The 22,596-nt window shown below is 38.0% G+C and overlaps 1 pseudogene; it reads left to right on the plus strand.

Moving 5' to 3' along the window:
* The first annotated feature begins 13,258 nt into the window (after positions 1-13,258).
* On the plus strand, positions 13,259-13,871 carry LOC142456363 (high mobility group protein B2 pseudogene; annotated as a pseudogene).
* Positions 13,872-22,596: the final 8,725 nt, after the last annotated feature.

The raw sequence follows: 22,596 nt of genomic DNA on the forward strand, positions 1-22,596 counted from the left end.
TTCACATTTCATTATAATATTCTTCATTGTCTTCAGGACCTGCCCTTCAAAATTTTATATCCAGTTCTTTGACTTCACTATTTTCCCATGTGCCTTAACTACTCAACAATTAAGATGAAGTTTTAGAGTATTTTCTGACATAGTCTTTGATATTTTCTTTCATGTATTTTTAATTACTGTTGGTTTTCTTCATGTATGGCATTCTTGATGCTCTCCCACAGCTCGTCAGGTCTCCTGACATTCGTGTTAAGTGCATCAAATCTGTTCTTGAGATGTTTTCAGATTCAGGTGGGATAGACCCAAGGTTGGATTTTGGTTTTTGTGTACTTGTTTTAATTTTCTTTAGCTTTAACATGAACTTACATAGGAGTAATGTGTGATCTGTTTCACAGTCAGCCACTGGAATGATTTTAGCTGTAGATACTAAGCTTCTTCATATTGTCTTCCCACATAAGTTGTTCATTTCATTTCTGTGTATATACTCTGGAGAAGTCAATATGTATAGTATCCATTTGTGTTGCTGAAAAATAATATTTGCTATGAGAAATTCATGGGCTTGAAAAATTATATCATGAAATCTCTAGCTTAGTTTCTATCACAAAGACCATATTTTCAACTACTGTTCCTTTCTTTTTGTTTCCAACTTTTGCATTCCAATAGTTGATAATGATCCATGCATCTTGATTGTATGTGTGATTAGTTTCGGGATGAAGACATTGCTAAAATTCTTCAGTTTCTTCCTCACTAGCTTTAGTGGTTGATGCATACATTTGGAGACTAGTTGCATTGATTGGATTTCCTTCTATGTGGATAGATATTACCCATTTACTGACAGCATTGCACTTCAAGATAGCTCTTGAAATGTCCATTTTGATCATGGAAGTCAGATAATTTCTTTTCACGTTGTCAGTAAACCTTATGATTGTTTGATTCATAAGGCCAACACAAATCCATTTCCATTCACCAATGCCAAGAATATAGCTCTTGGTGCATTCCATTTTAATGACTTCCAATTTTCCTTTCTTCCAGATTGCAATTATTAATTTCTGATTGACAATATTTATCTTTAGTTTGAGTCATGTCCCATGAAGGAATGAAAGTCCTGAAGTCTTGGCTCTCTCTGGTGGTCCCTGCTTTGAGAAGGCAGCTCTTCCTCAGTCCTGTTTGAGGGCCTCCTGACCTGAGGAGCTCATCTTTTCACACTGTCGCTGACAATGTTCTGTTTTTATTCATTGGTTTATGAGAAACTTTTCATCACACTTTACTTCTATTACATTTAGTTTACACCTCTCTTAAGCAACATGCTCACCAGTGAATCTTGAAATTGAGTGTAGAATGGGAGAAATTGAGATAATTGATTTTTACCTTTCTAGCACTCACTGAGCATGGACATTGGGAATATTACAGAAAGACAATTTCTCCCCATGAAAGAATGCCTTGGATTTATCTTGTCATCATGCTAGCCACCTTGAGCACATGTAATTTAGATAACTTACATTTTTATTATTGCATTTTTATTATTCAGCTAAAGGATTTCAAATGGACACATAGAGAAACTCCAAACAGATAAAGTACTTAAACTGACCCTGTAGGCTGAGATTCCTAATGCTACATAATATAAGAGAGGGTACCCTCCCAAAATGGAATTTTTTTCAAAACTATGTATTTAAATTTTTTACAAAACAACCTTCTCACCTTTAAAGTACTCTCTGTTATGCTTAATACATTTATCCAATCTGCAGTTCCCTTCTTGGAAACATTTTTCAAACATATCTTTTTGGATGGCTGACAACACCTCCCTCATTTTTATCTTTACTTCTTCTATGACATCAAATCGCTGCTCTTTCATGTCTCTCTTCTATCCACTGAACAACAGGATGTTGCACACAGAACAAGGTCAGGTGATTAAGGTGTATTCGGCATGCTGCGATTTGCCCAAAACTGGCACACCGAGATGGCTGCATGAGTAGGTGCATTGTAGAGGTGGCAAAACCAGCCCCCCGTCTGCCACAAATCTGGACTTTTTTGTGCCACATTGTTATGCTACGTTTTACAGAACCATAAATAGGAAGCTTGATTAACAGTCTGACCTGGTGGAACAAACTCCAAATGCACTACAGGTTGACATTTTCATTCGTTCGAGAAGTTGATGGACCTCCAGAATGAGGCTTTCATTAATGTACATTTTACCTTTTTGAAATGAGAAAACCACTCATACACTTGATTTTTTCCTGTATTACTGTCCTTGTAAGCTGTTTTCAGCATCGCAACAGTTTCTGGGGCATTTTTCCTGAGCAAGAAACAAAATGTCACGCCACATGCTGTTCTCTTAAATCAGGCACCACAAAAAAGGAGGTATGATAGAAACTGCTTTTATGAGAAACTTCACGGTTCACAGAGAGAACGATCCCAGGCAAAGCCACTGGGTACACTAACCCAAAGGAAGTTGCTTGATGCTTGCCTAGTGGGAAAAATACATACTAAGAAATCTGTCACACCCAGTGAAATTCCATGTTTCAAGTGTACCATCTAGTAATATGCCTATTTATTTTGGTACATAAAAAGAAGCCATTTAAGGTTATCTTGTCTTAAGAAAAGTTAATACCTCAAGAGTAAAGGTATAACTAGGTAGTACTTAGTGAAATGTGTGGACGTTAACACAGCAAAATCACAAAACTGAGAAATTGACTCATATGTGTATAATTTTGACTTTCCAATGTTATATTTATTTGGAATTTTTCACAGATAAAATTAAGCATAAAAATAAAGTTGCCACTAATTACTAAATCCCATCCATCAATATATTAGAATCTTAATGAATTCTTTTAAATGTGTAGTATTAGGACTAATCACATAAGCACCAACTGGGAATTTGTTAAACGTAAATTCAATTCTTTTGAATCAGAAACTCCAAAAGGAGTTGAAAACTTTTTCTTTGAATAATACACCCAGATGATGATGATACACATTAAAGTGTTCCACTATCAGCCTCAGTAATAGGAAGCTATACGCCAGCAACATCTGTAAATGGAATGATATAATAAGGCAGTATTGCACACCCAGAACTACAGCCTGGAATCAATTCAAGTCAGGGAACTTTGAGTCAATTCCAACTGCTGGCGATGCAATGGCACAGAGTAACACTGTGCTGCATAACGTTTCCAAGATTGTGTGAACTCTTGGGAGCAGCTTGCCAGGCCTCTCTTCCAAGGTACCACTAGTGGTTTCCAACTGCCAATCTTACAGAGGAAAGAACTTAAAATACTATAACAGAGAGGAATTCCTTTGTGTGTCATGGAGAGAGATTAATGTTGATAGTGATATAATGGAAATATGGAAATGGTTTCTTGGAAAATTTTCAGTTACTAAATGTCTTTTGGAAAATAGAATAAGCCTTTAAAAAAAGCCTTTCTTGGGATCCCCCTCAGAAAATATAAATCTATGCTTATGGATTCTGGAGTGATCAGATGATTTTATGTTCACTAAACACTCCTGGATAGAGTTGGAATCAAATTTCTCAATCAAGTCACAGCTCGTATTTTCTCTCTCTCTCCCCTTCACCTCTCTTGTTGGCTGGCCACCCTGAGATCTATCCACCAACCTTGGATCCACAGGAATTTGCACCCACTTACCTGTCATCTCCCTGCTGTCTGTTTGCACATGGCTACATGAGTCTGAAGAGGAGCTTATGGACTAGTATTGAGCTTAAGGACTTAACTTGTACTGGGTTGGGATGATTTCTTGATATATAATTGCTTCTTGATATAAAGTTATTTCTAATACTTATATGAGTTTGACTGGATTTGCTTCTCTTGTTAACACAGCCTACCACAGTTCCTTTGAGCTAAATTGTCTTGTTTTGTTTAGCATTTATTTAGGCTGCAAACATATTTGTTTTCTATCCTCCAATAAAATGTATTGCAATAAAATAATCTGATTTATGATGGAAACTTTTATTAAGAACCTGTTTTATTATTTTTCTCCTTTGAATTATGTGCATTCCAAATGCTGTAAAACTTTAGAGTAACTTGTACTCCTGATAATAGTAATTCATCATTGATATAATGTGTGGTGAGACCCAGGCTGATAAAACCGATTAGATTATTTTAAAAAATATATACTAGAAATTATCACATTATTACTCTGACAGTAGAGTATGCATACTAAAGTCTGTTTGCATCTCTGTGCTCATGAGGACTGAACATAAGTTAATAGGGAGATGAAATAATTTACTATAATCATTCCCACAAATACCATTTTCAAAATAATTGTAATTACAGAGTTAAAGAGAAAGAACTAAATTACGTTTCCTATGTTAAAGAAGCTTTATCTTAAAATTTTTAAATTATAAATTCTGTTTTTGAAATAATTCCACCTTTATTGTAAAGCATTAAATGTACCAATCTATCTCCCATTTTTCTACAAGTCAAACCAATTTTACCCTCCCCTGAATTTTTATTCTAATTGTCTTGCCTTTTGAATTGGCACTTAAGAAATGGGCTGACAGCATGAAACCATGAATACAATATACAGGATAGGGAAGTAAAAGGGTGAAAGGTACTGCATCCTGGGAAATATATCGTTCTCAAGAGATATTAGTGCATTTGTTTATAGCCAACTTAAACTGCCTCAAAATTACTGTACCCATTTTACAGATGAGAAAACTGAGCCTATAAATGTTTAGGCTATTTTATATAATATGTAAATAAAGCATACCTAGTATCCAGAATCTCTGTTCTAACTCCTTAGCCATCTTCTCTTTCTAGAAAATTAGAACATGACATTGGTCATTACAAGTCTACATGAAGAAGTGTGAAAAGTCCTATCTGGATGGGTTGTGCTGAAATGTAAGATTATTGATGAAAAAGAGAAAATTGCAAAAGCTTGACAGAAGGAGGAAATTCTCCTCAAATTAATAAGACTCATATGGGGATGAATTTCTATTCAGTAGCATCACTTGCTAAGACCATGCTGTAGGGTATATTTTAGATATTGAAGGAGGGAAAGATGAGGCTAATGTTTAACAACTGAAAAATATGCATGTCAACTATTATGACAATGTATATAAAGAGAAAAATAGCCTAGGGGATGCTTTAAATATGAATGATGAAATATCATTAGGTTTATGGTTTTTTGAAAACATTAAATCTCAAAAAACAAAAATGAGCCTCACTATAAACCTCAAAAAACAAACAAAAATCAACCTCACTGTCATTGAGTTTATGATGAACAGTGACCTATAGAACAGTATTGAACTGACCCATTGAGTTTTTGAGACTGTAATTGTTAGTAGTAGAAAGCCTGGTATTTCTCCCCTGGGGCAGCTGGAGGCTTCCATTGCTGGTCTTGTGGGACACAGAGCAATGAGCAACCACGAGTCCTCCAGGGCTCCTGATGATAATAAAGGCTAATACTAATGGAGCAAGGGTTTTGTGCCATAGCTCTTCTAGTATTATATTATTTAAGTTTCTCAACAAATATAAATAGAACGTACTAATTTATTCTCCACATCTATTCCCCCCTTCTTTAATAATTCATTTTCCACATCTATTCCCCCCTTCTTTAATAGCCAAACAACTAACTTTTCTCCATAGGAAAGTGATTCCATGTAGGTGTTAAAGGCCAATAAGACTCAGCCTTGAAACAGCTGAGAAGTCTCATGACCTATGTGTCAGTGTTTGCTGATTTCTGTGACTTAACGTTTTGAACAGACTGTCAAGAACAAGAAAGTATGCAAGATATGGGAAAAGAGGTTGTTTAATTTTCTCAAGGATGTCTGGCTTGGCAGAAGATAGAGTTGCTATGTGTATCAAATGTGCTTGCTTAACAATGAGATAATTAACCCCAGCTGTTTCTGCATGGATAAAAATAGAATGTAGAATAAACTCGGGGCTTCAGTATTCACTGTTGCCCTCGCCATTCCTTTCTGTCTCTCTTTTTCCCTTAATCCTCACTCCCTCTTTCAGGACCCTTCGACTTGTCAGCTGGCTCCAACATCTAGGTGAGTTAGAAGTTCAACTCTTCAGACGGGTCTGATATCATCACAATGATCGCTTCAGGACTGAAATGCAACCAATGGGAAATTAAGTCTTTCTGAAAAAGGGCTAGTCAACATTCAACCATTTCAAACTGAATCAATGGTATTGGAGGAAGAAGTCTAATTTCCACTAAAGACATTAGCCAACAACACAGCTGCAGAAATTGATGCAATACCAACTGAAATGTTTCCACAAGTTGATGAAGCTCTCACTCACATATACAAAGATAATTGAAATACAACTACTTGGTTAACTGTCTGAAGCATATCCAAGAGATTTGTACCCATTCCGAGGAAGAGAACCTAACAGAATGTTCCAGTTGTAGAGCAATCCCGTTGAAATCACATGCAAGTAAAATTTTGCTGCGGTTCCTTTAAAAGAGCTGCAGCAGAACCTTGGCAGGGAGCTGAGACGTGCTTCAGAAAAGGACTTAGGACAAGGGATATCATTGCTGTTATCAGACTTGTGTCTACAAACAGAATAGTGGGGATGTTTCTTTGAATTTCATTGACTAGGTTAAGGCATCTGGCTGTAGAAAACATAGCAAAATATGAACAGCGTAAGGGCATGAGAAATCCAGGACACTTCGCTGCATTCATGTGGAACCTGAACCTGGATCTAGGGAAACTTACTTTGCTAAAAGACAAACGAATATTGTATGATTTAAAATCAAGGAAGATTTGCCAGTGCTGTACCCACCCACATAGCTCAGTAGATAATCAGCAAAACTGGGTCATATGACGGATCATGCAGTATTAGGAATGGAGAAAGACTTCTCAACAATGTAAGGTATGCAGAGGGACACGACTTTGCTTGCTTTGAGGAGGACTTGAAGCATTTGCTGATGAAGATCAAGGTTTGCAACCTTCAGGATGGATTACAATTCAATGTAAAGGAAGCCCATAACCTCACAAGTGGACCAGTAGATAACAGCAAGATACATGGAGGAAAAAATATGAAGTTGTCAAGTGTTTCATCTTGCTTGGATCAACAATCAATAATGATGGAAGCAGAAGTCAAGAGAAAAGCAACACATTGCATTAAATCAATCTGCCGCACAAGACCACGTTAAAGTGTTGAAAAACAAAGATTTTATTTTGATGACTAAGGTGTGCCTGACACAAGCCATGGTATTTCCAATTGCCTCACATGCATTGCAGGGTGGATATTGAATAAGGAAGACCATATATGTATGCATTTGAATTAAGGTGTTGGTGAAGAATACTGAAATTACCATGGACTGTCAAAAGAACAGACGAGTCTGTCTTGGCAAAAATACAGTCAGAGTGCTCTTTAGGACAAGCATGATGCAACTTTATCTCACATTCTTTGGAGGTGTGATTAGGAGAGACGCGTCCCTGAAAAAAGACATCATGCTTCCTAACGTCAAGGGGCTGCAGAAAAGAGGAAGGTCCTTGATGAGACAGATGGACACTGTCGCTGCAACAATGAGCTCAAACATGAATGCGTCTGTGAGGGTGGCGCAGGGCCAGGCCATGTTTGGTTCTGTTGTACAAAGGGGTCACTCTGAGTTGGAACCAACCTCACAGCTTCCAACAGGTTGTTGTATCTTTTGTTGCTAGCATGCTGTTGTGATGCTGAAAACTATTCCACTGGTGTTTTAAATACCACCAGAGTTGCCCACTCTGACCAGATTTCAGTGGGATGTCAATACTCAGAAAGATTACGAAGAAGGAATCGGTTGCCCACTTTTGAGGGATTTCCTACTGAAAATCTTATAAATTGCAGTATGAAACTGTTAGATGTAGTACCAGAGGATAAGCCCATTAAGTTGGAAGGCTTTCCAAAAGATGATTGGGACAGAGTTGCCTCCTCCAAGGCGAATCAATCCAGAGTGTGCGGCTGGAGTCAGTGTCTGCGACATTACTTTGCAGAGAGGGACAACTCAGGAAGTGGAAGAAACGGTGGCAACCATCCATCGATAATCAGAATGTGGAAGATGCGAAGTATGGATTTAGGAGGATTGTGAAGCATGTGTTTTTATGCTAAATGTATTGGAAATCCTCATTTAAGTTTTCATATGTGAAAATAATAAAATTATTTTATTAACCTGATTTCAACCACAAAACCTTCTTTCCATGATAGTATGAGCTCTTTTAAAAACAAAAACAGCTGGACTGGAGGATGTACACTGGTACAGATGGGAACTGGAAACACAGGGAATACAGGACAGATGAATCCTTCAGGCCCAGTGGTGAGAGAGGTGATACCAAGAGGGTGGAAGGAAAATAGGGTAGAAAGGGGCAAACAATTACAAGGATCTACATATAACTTCCTCTCTGGAGGTCAGTCAACAGAAAAGTGGGTGAAGGGAGACATTGGACAATGTAAGATATGACAAAAAATAATAACTTGTAAATTATCAAGGGTGCATGAGGGAGAGGGGAAGAGGGAGGGAAGGGGAAAAATGAGGAGCTGATCCCAGGGGCTCAAGTGGAAAGCAGATGTTTTGAGAATGATGATGGCAACAAATGTGCAAATGAGCTTGACACCTTGGTTGGATATACGGATTGAAATTATGTGTTGTATGAGCCCCCAATAAAATTATGTTAAAAACACCTACATCCTATTTTTAAACTTTCCCTAAGCAATTCTACTTCTTCTATCAGAGTTGATATACAATCAGAGTATTCATATAAGATATGAAAACATATGTGATAAAATAAAATACTTTGACATCTGTCTATTGCATTATGCTGATGCCAGGCTGATTCTTGGTCATTCTGATTCTCTATCCTGAATCCCTGATTATCCTCAGGAAATTGTAATGGAAAAAATTATGTCTGGTTCAGCAATGAGTCTCAAGAAATTTGCTCCAGTTGCCTGTTTCTGTTGATTGAGTAGTGTCTCCACTGCATCATATGTTAAGTATTTCAAATACCACCAATGAAATTAATTTTCTAGAGATATATACTTTTTAATATGTCTATGTAAAACAGAGGAGCAAAATTCATATTTTGTATATTTAAATATTTTATGAATATTATAAATGCATATATCGTACTTCAATTGAGTGTTTAACAGTTTTTATATAATACGTCAGGGTATGTCACTTATTTTTAATTTTTAAAATTTCATTGTATTACTAATCAATGTTTCATTTGTCTATTTCTACTGATCAGGATTTAAATGATATAATTTCTTTTACTACTCATTTGAATAAGAGCTCTATCTATGCTTTTGCATATATGTGACAAACATCATTCCAGCATGTTACTGAAGGTGAAATGATTGGAACACATGAAAAGAACCACCTCAATTTAATCAGAAATTCTGATTATAATCTTACCCAATTAGTAGGAACCCAAACGCTAAATTATGTAACATTCAGAATGGAATTATTCTGAGGTTAATTAAATGTTAATTAAATGTCTGGGGAATGCCTGCACAGCTGCTAGCAGAAAATTCTCGAGTGTGGCTGTATAATTTCAATTCATCCCTCATACAGCTGTAGATTGCCTCACCTCATAGAGATTGCCCTGTTTAAATATTAATGAAGGAAATTCCCTGTCCTTCCAGTGCATTAACCATGATTCAATTAATTTTGTACTCAATTCGTGCATTTGGTTGGTCTAAATCTGTGAAATTGAGCTGAGAGAAGAATGAGACTTAAAGACACAGAATCCATATCCCGATTTGCACAGAAAGTCTTTACCCTTTTGCCTACAAGTTTCCTTCCAACTCCCAGCAACCCACAGAACCACTGCCTGGTCCTGTTCCATCCTTACAATTGTCCTTGGGCTTGAGCCCATCAGTGCAGCCGCTATGTCAATTCACCTCACTGAGAGTCTTCTTCTCTTGCTGCGTGTCTACTTTATCAAGCCTGACGTCCTTCTCCAAGGACTGGTCTCTTCTTGATAACATGTCCAAAGAATGTGAGACAAAGTCTTGCCTTCCTTGCTTCTAAGCAGCATTCTGGCTACTTCTTCCAAAACAGATGTTTGTTCTTTTGGCAGTCCACAGAATTTCCAATAGTCTTCGCCAACACCATAGTTCAAACACGTCATTTTTTGTTTGTTTTCTGTCTTCCTTAGCCAATTCAAATTTTCACGTATATGGAGGCAATTGAAAAAGTCATGGCTTGGGACCCATGGCTTGGAGGATTTTAGTCCTCAAAGTAACATCCTTGCTTTCAACACTTACAATCCGATTTTAATGTATTCTTTTGATCTCTTAATTACTGCTTCCATGAGCATTGATTGTGGATCCAAAACATACCAAATCTCTGACACCTTCAATCTTTTCTCAGGTCACCATGATGCTACTTAATGGTCCACCTATAAAGATATTGGTTTTCTTCATGCTGAGTTCTAATCAAAGGCCCAAGCTCTATGGATATGATTCACAGGTTGGCTTAGCCCACAGGTAGTGTAACACACAGGTTGAGGCTGGAACTAGCAAAAGCAACAGCATGCTGGTCTGATTACCAGGGAGAAAAGAGATATGGGATGCTGGCAGTCTTCATTTATTGCAGTAACCCTCCAATCAAGCTGCTGCAACCCAATTAAACTCTGTCTACATGTTCCCATTGGCCTAGTTGGCACAATAAGCCTTTTACAACCATCCAGTATAGATTTTTTTCTTCTTGTTTTGTTTTGAATGCTAATGTCTTTAGGGTCATTGATCTGTGATTCATGTTTTAATTTTTTTCTTATCTCCACCCTATCCAATGGGTGTCAGCAGATTTTCTAATAATCTATTTTCACACATAAAGTTATATGTGTGTGGAGAGGTCTGAGGGGTCACCCCCAATCTCAACTATCTGAATACCTGCTCCTCCCCCCAGAAGAATTTATTTCAGAGGACAACACTGAAGCTGCAATTCAGAGGGACATGTCTGATCAGAACTCACAGGAGCAAATGAAGGGGGGAGGAAGAGAGAGTGGAGCACATCCTGGCCCACCAAACCTTGAGGACAAAATTCCTGCTCAGAACAGCCAATACACAGGGAAGACCAGATGACCATCACCACTATGAGACATGATATCCCTCACACTGGAGACACAGTGTGGGAATACTGCCTGATCTGATCCCAATATACCGAGGCAAAACACTAAGGGTGTGCAACAGAACAGCAAGGGTAACAGAGCAAGAAAGTCCCCAGGGAATACCAAAAATAGACTTTGGGGCTATGGCTTGGCACCCCATCAGATTCGACCAGAAAACACTCCTAGAAGCCAACAAACAGTCCTTCAACTAACTACAAGCTTTTCTTTGTTGTTGTTGTAGTGGGTTTTGGTTTTTTGGGTTTTTGTGTCATTGGCATTTTGTTGTTGTTTTTGTGATTTTGTTTTCTTTTGTTGCTTGGTTTTGCTCTGTCTTGTTTTTGTGTGTATTATTATCTCCGCAGGTCTGTCTAAATAAGATAGGCTAGATGAACCATCTGGAGGAGAAAACAACAGGACTGATGATTCTGGGGGGACATGGGAGAGGTGGAGGGAAAGGAAGTACTGGTAACAAACCCAGGGACAAGGGAACAACAATTGATCCAAATAGGTGGAGTGGAGGGTGTAGGAGGCCTGGTAGGGCATGATCAAGGGTAATGTAACCGAGAGGAAATACTAAAACCCAAATGAAGGCTGAGCATGATAGTGGGACAAGAGGAAAGGAAAAGGAAATTGAGGAAAGAACTAGGAGGCAAATGGGCAATTATAGAGGTCTAAATAAAGGTGTGTACATATCTAAATATATTTATATATGAGGATATATTTATAGATTTAGTATTAGTATTAAGGTAACAGAAGGATATTGGGCCTCCACTCAATTACTCCCTCACTGCAAGAACACTTTGTTCTATTAAACTGGCATTCCATGGTGCTCACCTTTTCAGATACAATCACTGAAGACAAAATGGATACACAACAAATATGGTAAATAAAGCTGATGGTGCCCAGCTATCAAAAGATATAGCATCAGGGTCTTAAAGGCTTGAAGGTAAACAAGTGGCCATCTAGCTGTGAAGCAAGAAAGCCCTCATGGAAGAAGCACACCAGCCTGTGTGATCATGAGGTGTCGAAGGGATCAGGTATCAGGCATTGAAGAACAAAAATATGAAATCATTGTGAATGAGAGGGAGTACAGATTGGGAACCCAAGACCCATCTGTAGGCAACTGGACATCCCCTGACAGAAGGGTCACAGGGAGAAGACAAGCCAGTCAGGGTGCAGAGTAGCAATGATGAAACATACAACTTTCCTCTAGTTCCTAAATGCTTCCTCCAACCACTATCATGATCCCAATTCTCCCTTACAAATCCAGCTGTACCGGAGGATGTACACTGGTACAGCTGGGAACTGGAAACACAGGGAATACAGGGCAGATGATCCCTTCAGGACCAGTGCTGAGAGTGGCAATGCCAGGAGAGTGGAGGGAGGGTGGGGTGGAAGTGGGGAGTCAATTATAAGGATCTACATATAACCTCCTCCCTGGGTTGTGAACAGAAAAGTGGGTGAAGGGAGTGGGTAAGAGATGACAAAATAATATTAATTTATAAAGTATCAATTGTTTATGAAGGAGAGGGGAGTGGGGAGGGAAAGGAAAAATGAGGAGCTGATACCAAGGGCTCAAGCAGAAAACAAATTTTTTGAGAATGATGATGGCAACATATGCACAAATGTGCTTAACACACTGGATGGATGGATGTATTGTGATAAGAGTTGTATGAGCCCCCCCCAAAAATTACTTTTTTTTAAAGTTACATGTGTGTTTCTCCTTCTCTCTACTGAATTCGTAGGAGGTTAGATGTGACCCCAAGATATTTTCTCAAAGGGTTTAAAAAATTGATGAGAAATCCCATGATATTAAAACTCCATTTTTCATGAACTTTCTGAAGCCTCGTCCTATACTCTAAATCAGGGGTGGGGAACCTTTTTCTCTTAAAGGTCCTTTAGTTATTTTAACATCATTCATAGGCCATGTCAGAATATCAGATAAAGCAGCATCTGGGGTCTTAAACTAAGGCTTCTTTTCAAACAACAGAAATCTAAGCGAGTTGTCAACTAAGTCCACATGGAAGAAGCACACCAGCATCAATCAACAAAGAATTGCAAATCATCAAATACGAAATTGTTGGAGAAAATAGTATCAGAGAAACCAGTTCATGCCGGAGCCTGTGGAAGGAAGTGTCTCTGGCAGATCCGACTGCCTCGCGGGACTGAAGAGAAGCTTCTAGCTTGCACCAATCAGCCCCCAGCGTCACGATGGTCCAAGGCGACCCCAACAAGCTGCGGAGCACGATGTCCTCCTCCGCCTGCTTCATGCAGACGTGCCGGGAATTGCACAAGAAGAAGCACCCAGACTCCTCACTCAACTTCGCCGAGTTCTCCAAGAAGTCTTCCGAGAGATGGAAGACCATGTCTGCCAAGGAGAAGTCTAAGTTTGAAGACATGGCAAAAAGTGACAAAGCACGCTACGACAGGGAGATGAAAAACTACGTGCCTCCCAAAGGCGATAAGAAGGGAAAGAAAAAGATCCCAATGCCCCTAAAAGACCACCATCTGCTTTCTTCCGGTTTGGCTCCAAACATCGCCCAAAGATCAAACGTGAACGCCCAGACTTGTCGATTGGGGATACTGGGGAAATGTGGTCTGAACAATCAGCCAAAGATAAACTACCCTCTGAACAGAAAGCAGCCGAGCTGAAGGAGAAATAGGAAAAGGATGTTGCTGCACACTGTGCCAAGGGGAAAGTGAAGCGGCAAAGAAGGGTCCTGGCAGGCCCACAGGTTCAAAGAAGATTGAACCAGAAGATGAAGAGGAGGAGGAGGAGGAAGAGGAGGAACGTGAGGAAGAAGAGGATGAGGATGAAGAATAAGTGGCTATCCTGTAATAATATATGGAGTATGTGTGTGTGCTCAGGCAAATGTTAACTAAGAATATGAATTCAAGTGCAGCTCAATATTAGCTTAAGTATAAAACACTGTACAGAACTTGGTATAGCGGGTGAGATTCTTGGTAGAGCAAATACTTTTTTAAAATGCAGGTTGCAGCTTTTTGAGGGGCTACTACATAGATCAAAAGCTTCTGATAGTGAATGTTTCTAAAATATTTCATGGTTCTTTAATTTCTTGACTTATGGATGGTATCACAGTAAACTCCTAGGACTTAGCATCAATAGTACATTTTGCAGTTTTTAGGCTATCCCATTTTGTTTAAAAAATTCTGTAATAAAACTATGTATATTATTTCTATTGTCTTGGTCTTACTATGTTAAACGCCTTTGATTTCAAATTTATGGCCTAGAATGGTATATTTTGTACTAATACTTTTTATACAGTATATTGTGTTTTTTAAAAAATGTTTGATGGTTAATAGAAAATCCACCCAAAGAAAGGAAATCTAATTTGATACGCAAAGTACCCCTTAAAATTAGTACGGGATTTGCTTTGTAAAAATGAATATTTTGTAGTGAGTCAAAGCGAACAAGTTCTTAGTTAAATGTCTACATTTACTTCCTCACAAGGCCTAGTGATTTTCCACATAATTATTTGGAACAATTTCTCACTCATTTGATGTACAGCACATAATTTAAAAACTTAAACTTCTCTTTGATAATCTGAGCTAACACAAGCCATCTTGAGGTACAGGCCTTGATTATGTATATAGTTCTTCCATAAAGCTCATGTGCAAGAAAAGCCTTTGAGGCTTTAGACAGTTTTACAAGCTGCATGTGCTATGAGTGAAGTGACTGGGAAGGAAGGATGGTGTTGGAAGTAAGTTCAGTCATTTAAGAGTGAAGGCATATCGACATAACATTAAAAGGTAAATTAGGCCACTTGATAAAACAAAATTTGGTTTTACACCTTAGAATTCTAAGGAACCATAAGCTAAGAAAACATTGAACATGTTTTCAAAGGTGCGCAGCTGATAAGCTTTGGGGGGCCAATTGCTTAGTGAAAAACATTGATCTATTGATCATTTTGCATATAAGCTGATGATCTTGGGTTACTTATAAAGTCTTAATATAAACATCAGAATCCTTGTTAAGCAACAATAGGAACTTGATTTCTCTTATCCCATTAGTGGGCAACACTTACTTCATTGAAGCAGAAAGTGTCATTTCATGGCAGTTTGTCCATTAACAATTTTACAAAGATAACGGAAAACCGTTTATGATTAAGATCCTTTTAATCAAGATTTTTACAAACTAAAATGAAACTAGTAATTTCAGAACTTCGATGAAATCACCTGAAATTTAAAAGCTTTGATGTACAAATTTTCAAGGATTTTTTTAAAACTTGTTCAAATCTTCGCGACCGGTATTAAGAGTACAACTGTTCTACGGGTTGTCTTCAATGCAGTGTTAGGCATTGGGTTGCTATCTGCCAAGTCAGAAGTTCAAGTCCACCAGTCTGTGAGAAATGGCTGCTCCTATAGTCGTAGGAAGCCTTACAGTAGGATATGAGTTAGTAAATTTGAAGATTTAGAAGATTACCATGCCCATCTTAGCAGCTCTGTAGGCTTTGCCACAGACTTGTTGAGTATAAACTGCCATCTGGTTTATTGAATCATTTTGTAAAGTATGTCTGAGAAAACATCATTGCAAAATTAGAAAGTCATTTAAACGATCCAAATGTGAAAAAAAAAGAAATAAAATTGTATCAGAGCATAAATTATAAGAATCCGGTTTGTAGAAGGCTATGTCTGCCAGTGGGAACCCAAGTTACATTTATGGGATCTACACTGGAAATAAGCTTGTGGTGATTTCCTTATATATTAGAGGGATGGGAGGAAAGTGTTTACTATATAGAATGCATTGTAGAGATTATTATAGAAGTTCAAATGATAAACTTGTCTTGGATGGTTAAAAGCTTGTTGGTTGATCCCCCTCTGATGTACATTAGGCCTGAGCTGGTTTTCAACATTTTCTGGATTTTTGTTTTGTTTTCCCTTTGTTCATATTGGGTTTATTTCAAATGTGTTAGCTCATTAGGGGGTCATCCTCTTGAAATTTTTTATGTTTTTCTGTTTGAAAGTATATGAACCCCAGGATTGATGAACCTACAGAGACAGCAAATAGAATAGGGTTTTGGGTGGGGGTGGGGTAGGATATTCAGAAGTGGGGGTGGGATGGGATATTCAGTAGTGGGGGTGGGAATGGAGGGAGTAAAAAGGAGCTGATGTCAAGGCGTTCAGGAAGGAAAATAATATTTTGAAACTGTGGTAACAAGTGTACAATACTGCTTGATGCGATTGAATGATATTGTATCAACTCCAAATAAAATGATTGTCAAAAATTATCAAATTAAATATTAAGCTGATATACATAGGATATAATAAATATTTAGTCAAACATTTAATTAATTCACCGTTATTGTGATGGCTATCATCATTTATCATCATTTTTCTTTGGTGAGGTGTTAGCTAGTTCACTAGTATTGGTGATTTTTCAGATCTTACCCTGAATGGGTGTTTCTTCCTCCTGTGCTAGATAAAAATCCCTTTACAGATAAACTATTTGAAAAGGTTGGCCCCCTCATATTGTGGGTTATCTTTTTTACTTTTTTGGTGGTGTCCTTGGAAGCACAAAGTTTTTATTTTTCATGAAGTTTAAAAAATTTGGAAGCGGATACAGATTATCATATCATTCCATAGTTCAATCATATCAAGCAGCATTGAACTATTGTCACCGCAATCAGTCTCAAAACTTTCTCTTACATATTGAATCCCTTGATATCAGGTCTTTTTTTATGCCTCCTCCCCACTGTACCCTCGGGATGTCTTATTCTGCTTGTCGCCAGAGGTTCAGAGGCTCATCAACCCTGGGTTTCATATACTGACAGACAAGACGTATAACAAAAATTCAATGACAAAATACATGAGAGATAAACCCCAATATAAAAACAAAACAGCAAAGATTGAAAACCAGATGAGGCCTAACATGTATCAGAGGAGAGATCAAGTGAGAAGGTCTTAACTATTCAACTCAGGGTGATCCCTTACATCTCCTAAGGCCATCTCCCGAATGCCCTCTGTTTGGTAGCCACGTTATTCCCATCTTTCCATTAGGGCTACAGAGGAATCACCAGGGGCTTATTTCCTGAGTAGACTCACACTGTATCTTGGGCTTCCACAGTCATGCACATAATGTGTTAGACCTTATTAAGCTATTATGAATTTGACATGTAGAAGGCTGTCATTTGCAGTAAGAGCCTTAACTTCAGTTGAGTCTAAGTTTGGCCTCCGTTTCAGTGGCTTCTCACCATTCACAAGCAATGTGGCAGCTCTGCCCGCAGGCAGAGTATGTTTGAAAATAGATTACAAACCTCTCTGGCAAGCACAGGGAGGGTCATACATCTGCTCATGAAATGGCTTTGATTTCTCTAGAATATGAGTCTAGTTATGGGATTGCTAGTTCATTTGGTTTTTCTATTTTCGTTTTGTAATAGCATTTTCCACAGTCTGCACCATTTTACAATCCTATGAGCAGTCTATGAAGGTTTCTGTTTTCCAGTATCCATCCTTTTAAGGTTTACTATTTTATATTTCTTTTTAACATGTTCATATTAATGCTTGGGTGAGATAATATCTCAGTAATATTTTGATTTGTATCTCAAAAATGGCTAATGGACAACATCCCAATAAACAGAAATATGGAAGTCAGCAAAGGATTTCATTTTACTTCCATCAAATGGCATATCACACTGAGCAATTTTGCTGCACAGCACCTCTTTGAAATATAATGTTGTCACATTGAGAACTAACACGCACAAGACCCAAGCTGCGCTATTTTCAATTGTCCCATACGGATGTGAATGATGGACAATAAATAAGCACCACAGAATAATTGATGTATTTGAATTAAAGTTTTGGCAAAGAATGTTGAAAGTACTATGGCCAACCAGCAGAAGAAACAGATGTATCCTGGAGAAAGTACATCCTGAATGCTCCTCAGAGAAGCCAGGATAGCAAGTCTACATCTTAGGTACCTAGGACATATTGCCAAGAGAGACCACTTCCTGGAGAAGCATATCGTTCTTGGTGAAGTACAGAGAGTCCGTGTAAAATAAGAAGACCTTCAAGGAGGTGTATTGCTATAATAGCTGCACAAATGGAGGGAAACGTAACAATCTTGAGGATGGCACAGGCCACAGCAGTGATTTGTTCCACTTTATTTAGAGTCATTGTAAGGTGGATTTCTGTGTATTCCACCAGAAGTCCGCATGGATTGTTGCCATTTGTGTTGTTGAAATAAAGGTATATTCTTTGAAGAAGTCATTGGTCTTGCAAAACTCTATCATGCAATCTCCATCTTTGTTTATCACAGAGACCATATTTTCCAACTACTGTCCCTCTCTATTTCCAATTTTTGCTTACCAATGCAAACAATTATCAATTGCTCTTGATTGTATGTTTGATCAGTTTCAGACTTAATACAGCTTCTTTGAAGACAGTTACTTCACTGAGAGAGATTCATTTTTGTACCAATTCAAAGAAAGGTGACCCAACCTAATCCTCAAATTGTAGAACAAAATCATCAATATCACATGTAAGTAAAGTTTTGCTGAAGGTCATCCAACAGTGGTTGTAGCAATACTTTGACCGAGAGCTGCCAGAAATTCAGGCTTGATTCAGAACAGGACATGGAACTAGGAATATCTTTGCTGATATTAGATGAACTTTGGCTTAAAACAAATACCAGAAATATTTTATTTGTGTTTTATTGACCATGCAGAAGCAATCAACTGTGCAGATAATAAAATTATGGACAGCCATGAGAAGAATCGGAGTTTCAGAACACTTCCTTGTGCTCATATGGAGCTTGTAAATGGATCGAGAGGCAGTTGTGTAAAAAGAACAAGAGAATCCTGCATAGTTTAACATCAGAAAATGTGCACATCAGGGTTATATCCCCTCGCTCTTTGTATTCATCTCTATGCTGATCAAATCATCAGAGAAGCTGCATTATATGAAGAAGAACGTGGCATCAGCTTTGTAGGGAGACTTATGACACATCCTTGCTTGCTGAAAGTGCAGATAACTTAAAGCACTTGCTGATGAAATTCAATCATTGCAGACTTCAGTATAGATTACAACTCAATGTGAAGAAAACCAAAGTCCTCACCACTAGTCCAATAGGTAATATCATGATAAACATAGAAAAGATTAAGTTGTCAAGAATTTTGTCTTGCTTGGATCCACAATGGAGGCTGCTAGAAGCAACAGTCGAGAGATCCAATAACACAGTACGTTAGAAAAATCTGCTGCACAAGATCTCCTTAACGTGTTCAAATACAAGGATGCTACTTTGAGCATTTGCCTTGGGTATTTTCAATTGCCTCGTATGCATTTGAAAGCTGGCTATTGAATAAAGAAGGCTGAGGAAGAACAGATGCACTTGAATTATGGTGCTGGAAAGGAGACAGTCCCGTGGACTGTCAGAGAAATCAACCAATCTGTCCTAGCAGAAGTACCACTGGAATGCTCCTCTGAGCTAAGGCCAGTGTGGTTTGTCTTCTGTACTTTGGTCCTGTTAGCAGGAGAGACCAGTCCCCTGCTAAGAGCAAACCTCTCGGCGAAGCATATGGGCAGCTAAAAAGAGGAAGGCCCACAACAAGATGGATTGACACAGTGGCTGCAACATCACTACAATTGTGAGGATGGCACAAGAGGGAGCAGGCTTCAGTCTGTTGCCCACAGGGCAGCTGAGTCCCACCTGCCTCCAGGGCACCTAACCACAGTGACAGAGGGCGTCTACTCCCGGGCACCAGACAGTAATATCAGGCGTGGTGAATGATTGCATTTGTTTCATGTGTGTTCACCAACTCAATTTCTTATTTGATGACATATGCCTACTTGTGTTCTTTGTCCATTTTTAATTGGATTTTTTAAATTGTTGATATGTTGACATTTTCTATAAATTTTGGGAACTGCCTGGCATAACTTTGCTGAGGATATGTTCCCCATCTGAAATTTCACTTTTTAATTTTCCTGTGAATTCTTTTGCTGTGGTTAAGTACATATTAGGAGATTCTAGTTGTCTAATGTGTCTTCTACTCTTCATACAATTTTAGATATGTGAAATATGTTTTGCCATGTATTAAGGTCCCTAAACTTGCCCTTATTTTTCCTTTGATGATATTTATATTTTTAGAATTTACATTTAGATAGTTCATACATTTAGAGTCAGTTTGAACCTAGCCTTAAAGCTAAAGATCCTGCATCATTCTTTTTGGACATGGATATCCGTCTTCCTCATACATGTGTTCAAACCCTTCTTAAATGTAAACTGCCTGTCATAGAAAGGTACAGCTTTTGATTCCTATCAAGAATTATAATTTTGGAAACTCAAGGTGATGTGAGTTAGAATAGACTCAATGTCAGTGAGTTTGTTTTCTTTACTTGTTTGCATAAGTAAATGGAGATGCGTTCTCAGTTGTGTACCATCCCACTGGTTGATTTATCTGTCACTGTATCAATATCGGGCTGTTTTGACTATTGTGATTGGACAGAGCAGAAAGCACATGGCCTCTAATTTTGCTCTACATTAGTAGTTTTGGGAGCCCTCGTGGTGGAGTGGTTAAATGCTGAGCTGTGATCCGCATGTTCAGCAATTCAAAGCCACCAGAAGCTTGGGAAAGATTTGGCTTTCTGCTCCCATCAACAGTCTCAGGAAGCCACTTGGGTTGCTAGGAGTCAACATTGACTCAATGACAGCGAGTTTGGTTGTTGGGTATTTTTTTAGTGAGGTGGTAGTTTCTCGTTTACCCAGAGTGTCTCCTTTCTATATTGAAATTAGATGAAATTAGATGCTCTGTCTCTAAGAGAATCACACTGCAATCTGGATTGGGATTGTATTATGAAAACAGTATCTACTTCCATATATGTAGCTTCCATTTTGGGTTGCTTGTATTACATTTTGTAGTTTCCTTTTAACAGATATTCCATGTTTTGTTTGGACTTATTTCCAAGTATTTTGACTCTTTTGTTGCTAAAGTGAATGTCTTGATCTCGCTTTCAGAATTTTCTTTTTTAGAAAGGAGAATCTGACTGCGCTTTGTATGTTGATCTTGTACCCAGAAACGTGACTGAATCCTTCTATTAGTTCCAGTAGTGTTCTGGTTGATACGCTTAGATCTTCTGTTTATATGATGGTGTCATGCACAAAGTTTTCCCCCTTCTTTGATAACTTGGATCCCTTTTATGGTATTGTTTCATCATTACTCCTTTAAACCTTTGCACATAATGTTGAATTGAGTTAGTGCTGGAGGGTGCTTCTGTCTCGTACTCATTCTAATGGCTTTTTCAGTCATTGCTTTCAGTCTCCATGTTGGCCATTCATATTTATTCCTATTTTTCTCAGCTTTTTTCTGAATTAAGAATAGATATTGAATTGTTTCAAGCATTTTCTTGGCATCAACTGATAAGACAATGTGACTTATTTCATTTTTATGCATTATTTTTCAATATCAAATCATCCCTGCACACCTTTCATGAATCATATTTGCTTATGTTTTGCATGTGTTGTTGGAGTTTAATGGCTACAATTTTGTTGCGAGGTTTTATATCAATGTTCTCAGTTGATGTTGGTCTATGATTTCCAGGGATGTTTTCGCATCGAGGTTACACTTGCTTCATAGATGGAGTTGGGCATTCTTCCACTATTTTCTATGTCCTGGTTTGGTGTCGGTTCTCCTCTGGGTGCTTGGCAGAATGAGTCCTTCTACCCAAGTCACTTTTTCCCTGACTTCATTGGTCTCCAGAGTGTTTGGCTATTCGAAATTACAGTTAATGGACATTTGTATCTTAAAATATTGATAAAATAAACTACAGAACATTTTATATCCACATGAAATCAATAAATACACTTCATATTTCCAGATTTTTGCTTCATTTGACATATGATTGTTTGAGTTCAAAAGCTTATCCTTGAAACCATATATGACTTATATGACAGCTTAAATTTAAATATTGGAGAAAGGGGGTGGAGGTGCTGAGATGTCACCAAATGCTTAAGAATACTCCTTATTTTTATTTCAAAATAAGGAAAGAGCCTACAGACAATGCTATGTGATAACTGGTTATCTTATGTATAGGGTAACCATACTAGTTTATAAGGAGCCTATTTTACTCCATTCATGATTGTATAAATTATGGTGGCATGCAATTTTTTGTTCCTCTGTTGCTGCAGCTGCATCGGGACTATGGTGAGAGAACTTGACAGAGGCTTGACATTATTTTATGAAAGCTCCGTCATGTTTTATTTGTGTAAATGATAGCCAAGAGACCAAACTGACTGTCACTTATTACCGAGAACATAAAAAGGGAAAAACAGATGGGCACAAAATAAACTATGCTTGGGCCAAAAACTAAGAGTGTGTGAGGGGGGAAAAAGAGAAAAGCTATGCTAATTTCTGTTATGTAAAATAACGCTTAATGAGTAGTTCTTTACCTAGTCACGCTTACTAAAAGTAGCAGAAAACTAGTTAGAACAAATTGCCTTTTAAATCTAGACTATAGAGACACATCTGGAGTAGAATCTCTAGTGGGCTTTATTATATTTTAATTTCATAATTTTTAAAGCAGTCTTTTGTTTTTTG

This window comes from Tenrec ecaudatus, chromosome 9, assembly GCF_050624435.1.
Source record: "Tenrec ecaudatus isolate mTenEca1 chromosome 9, mTenEca1.hap1, whole genome shotgun sequence".
NCBI lineage: Eukaryota > Metazoa > Chordata > Mammalia > Afrosoricida > Tenrecidae > Tenrec > Tenrec ecaudatus.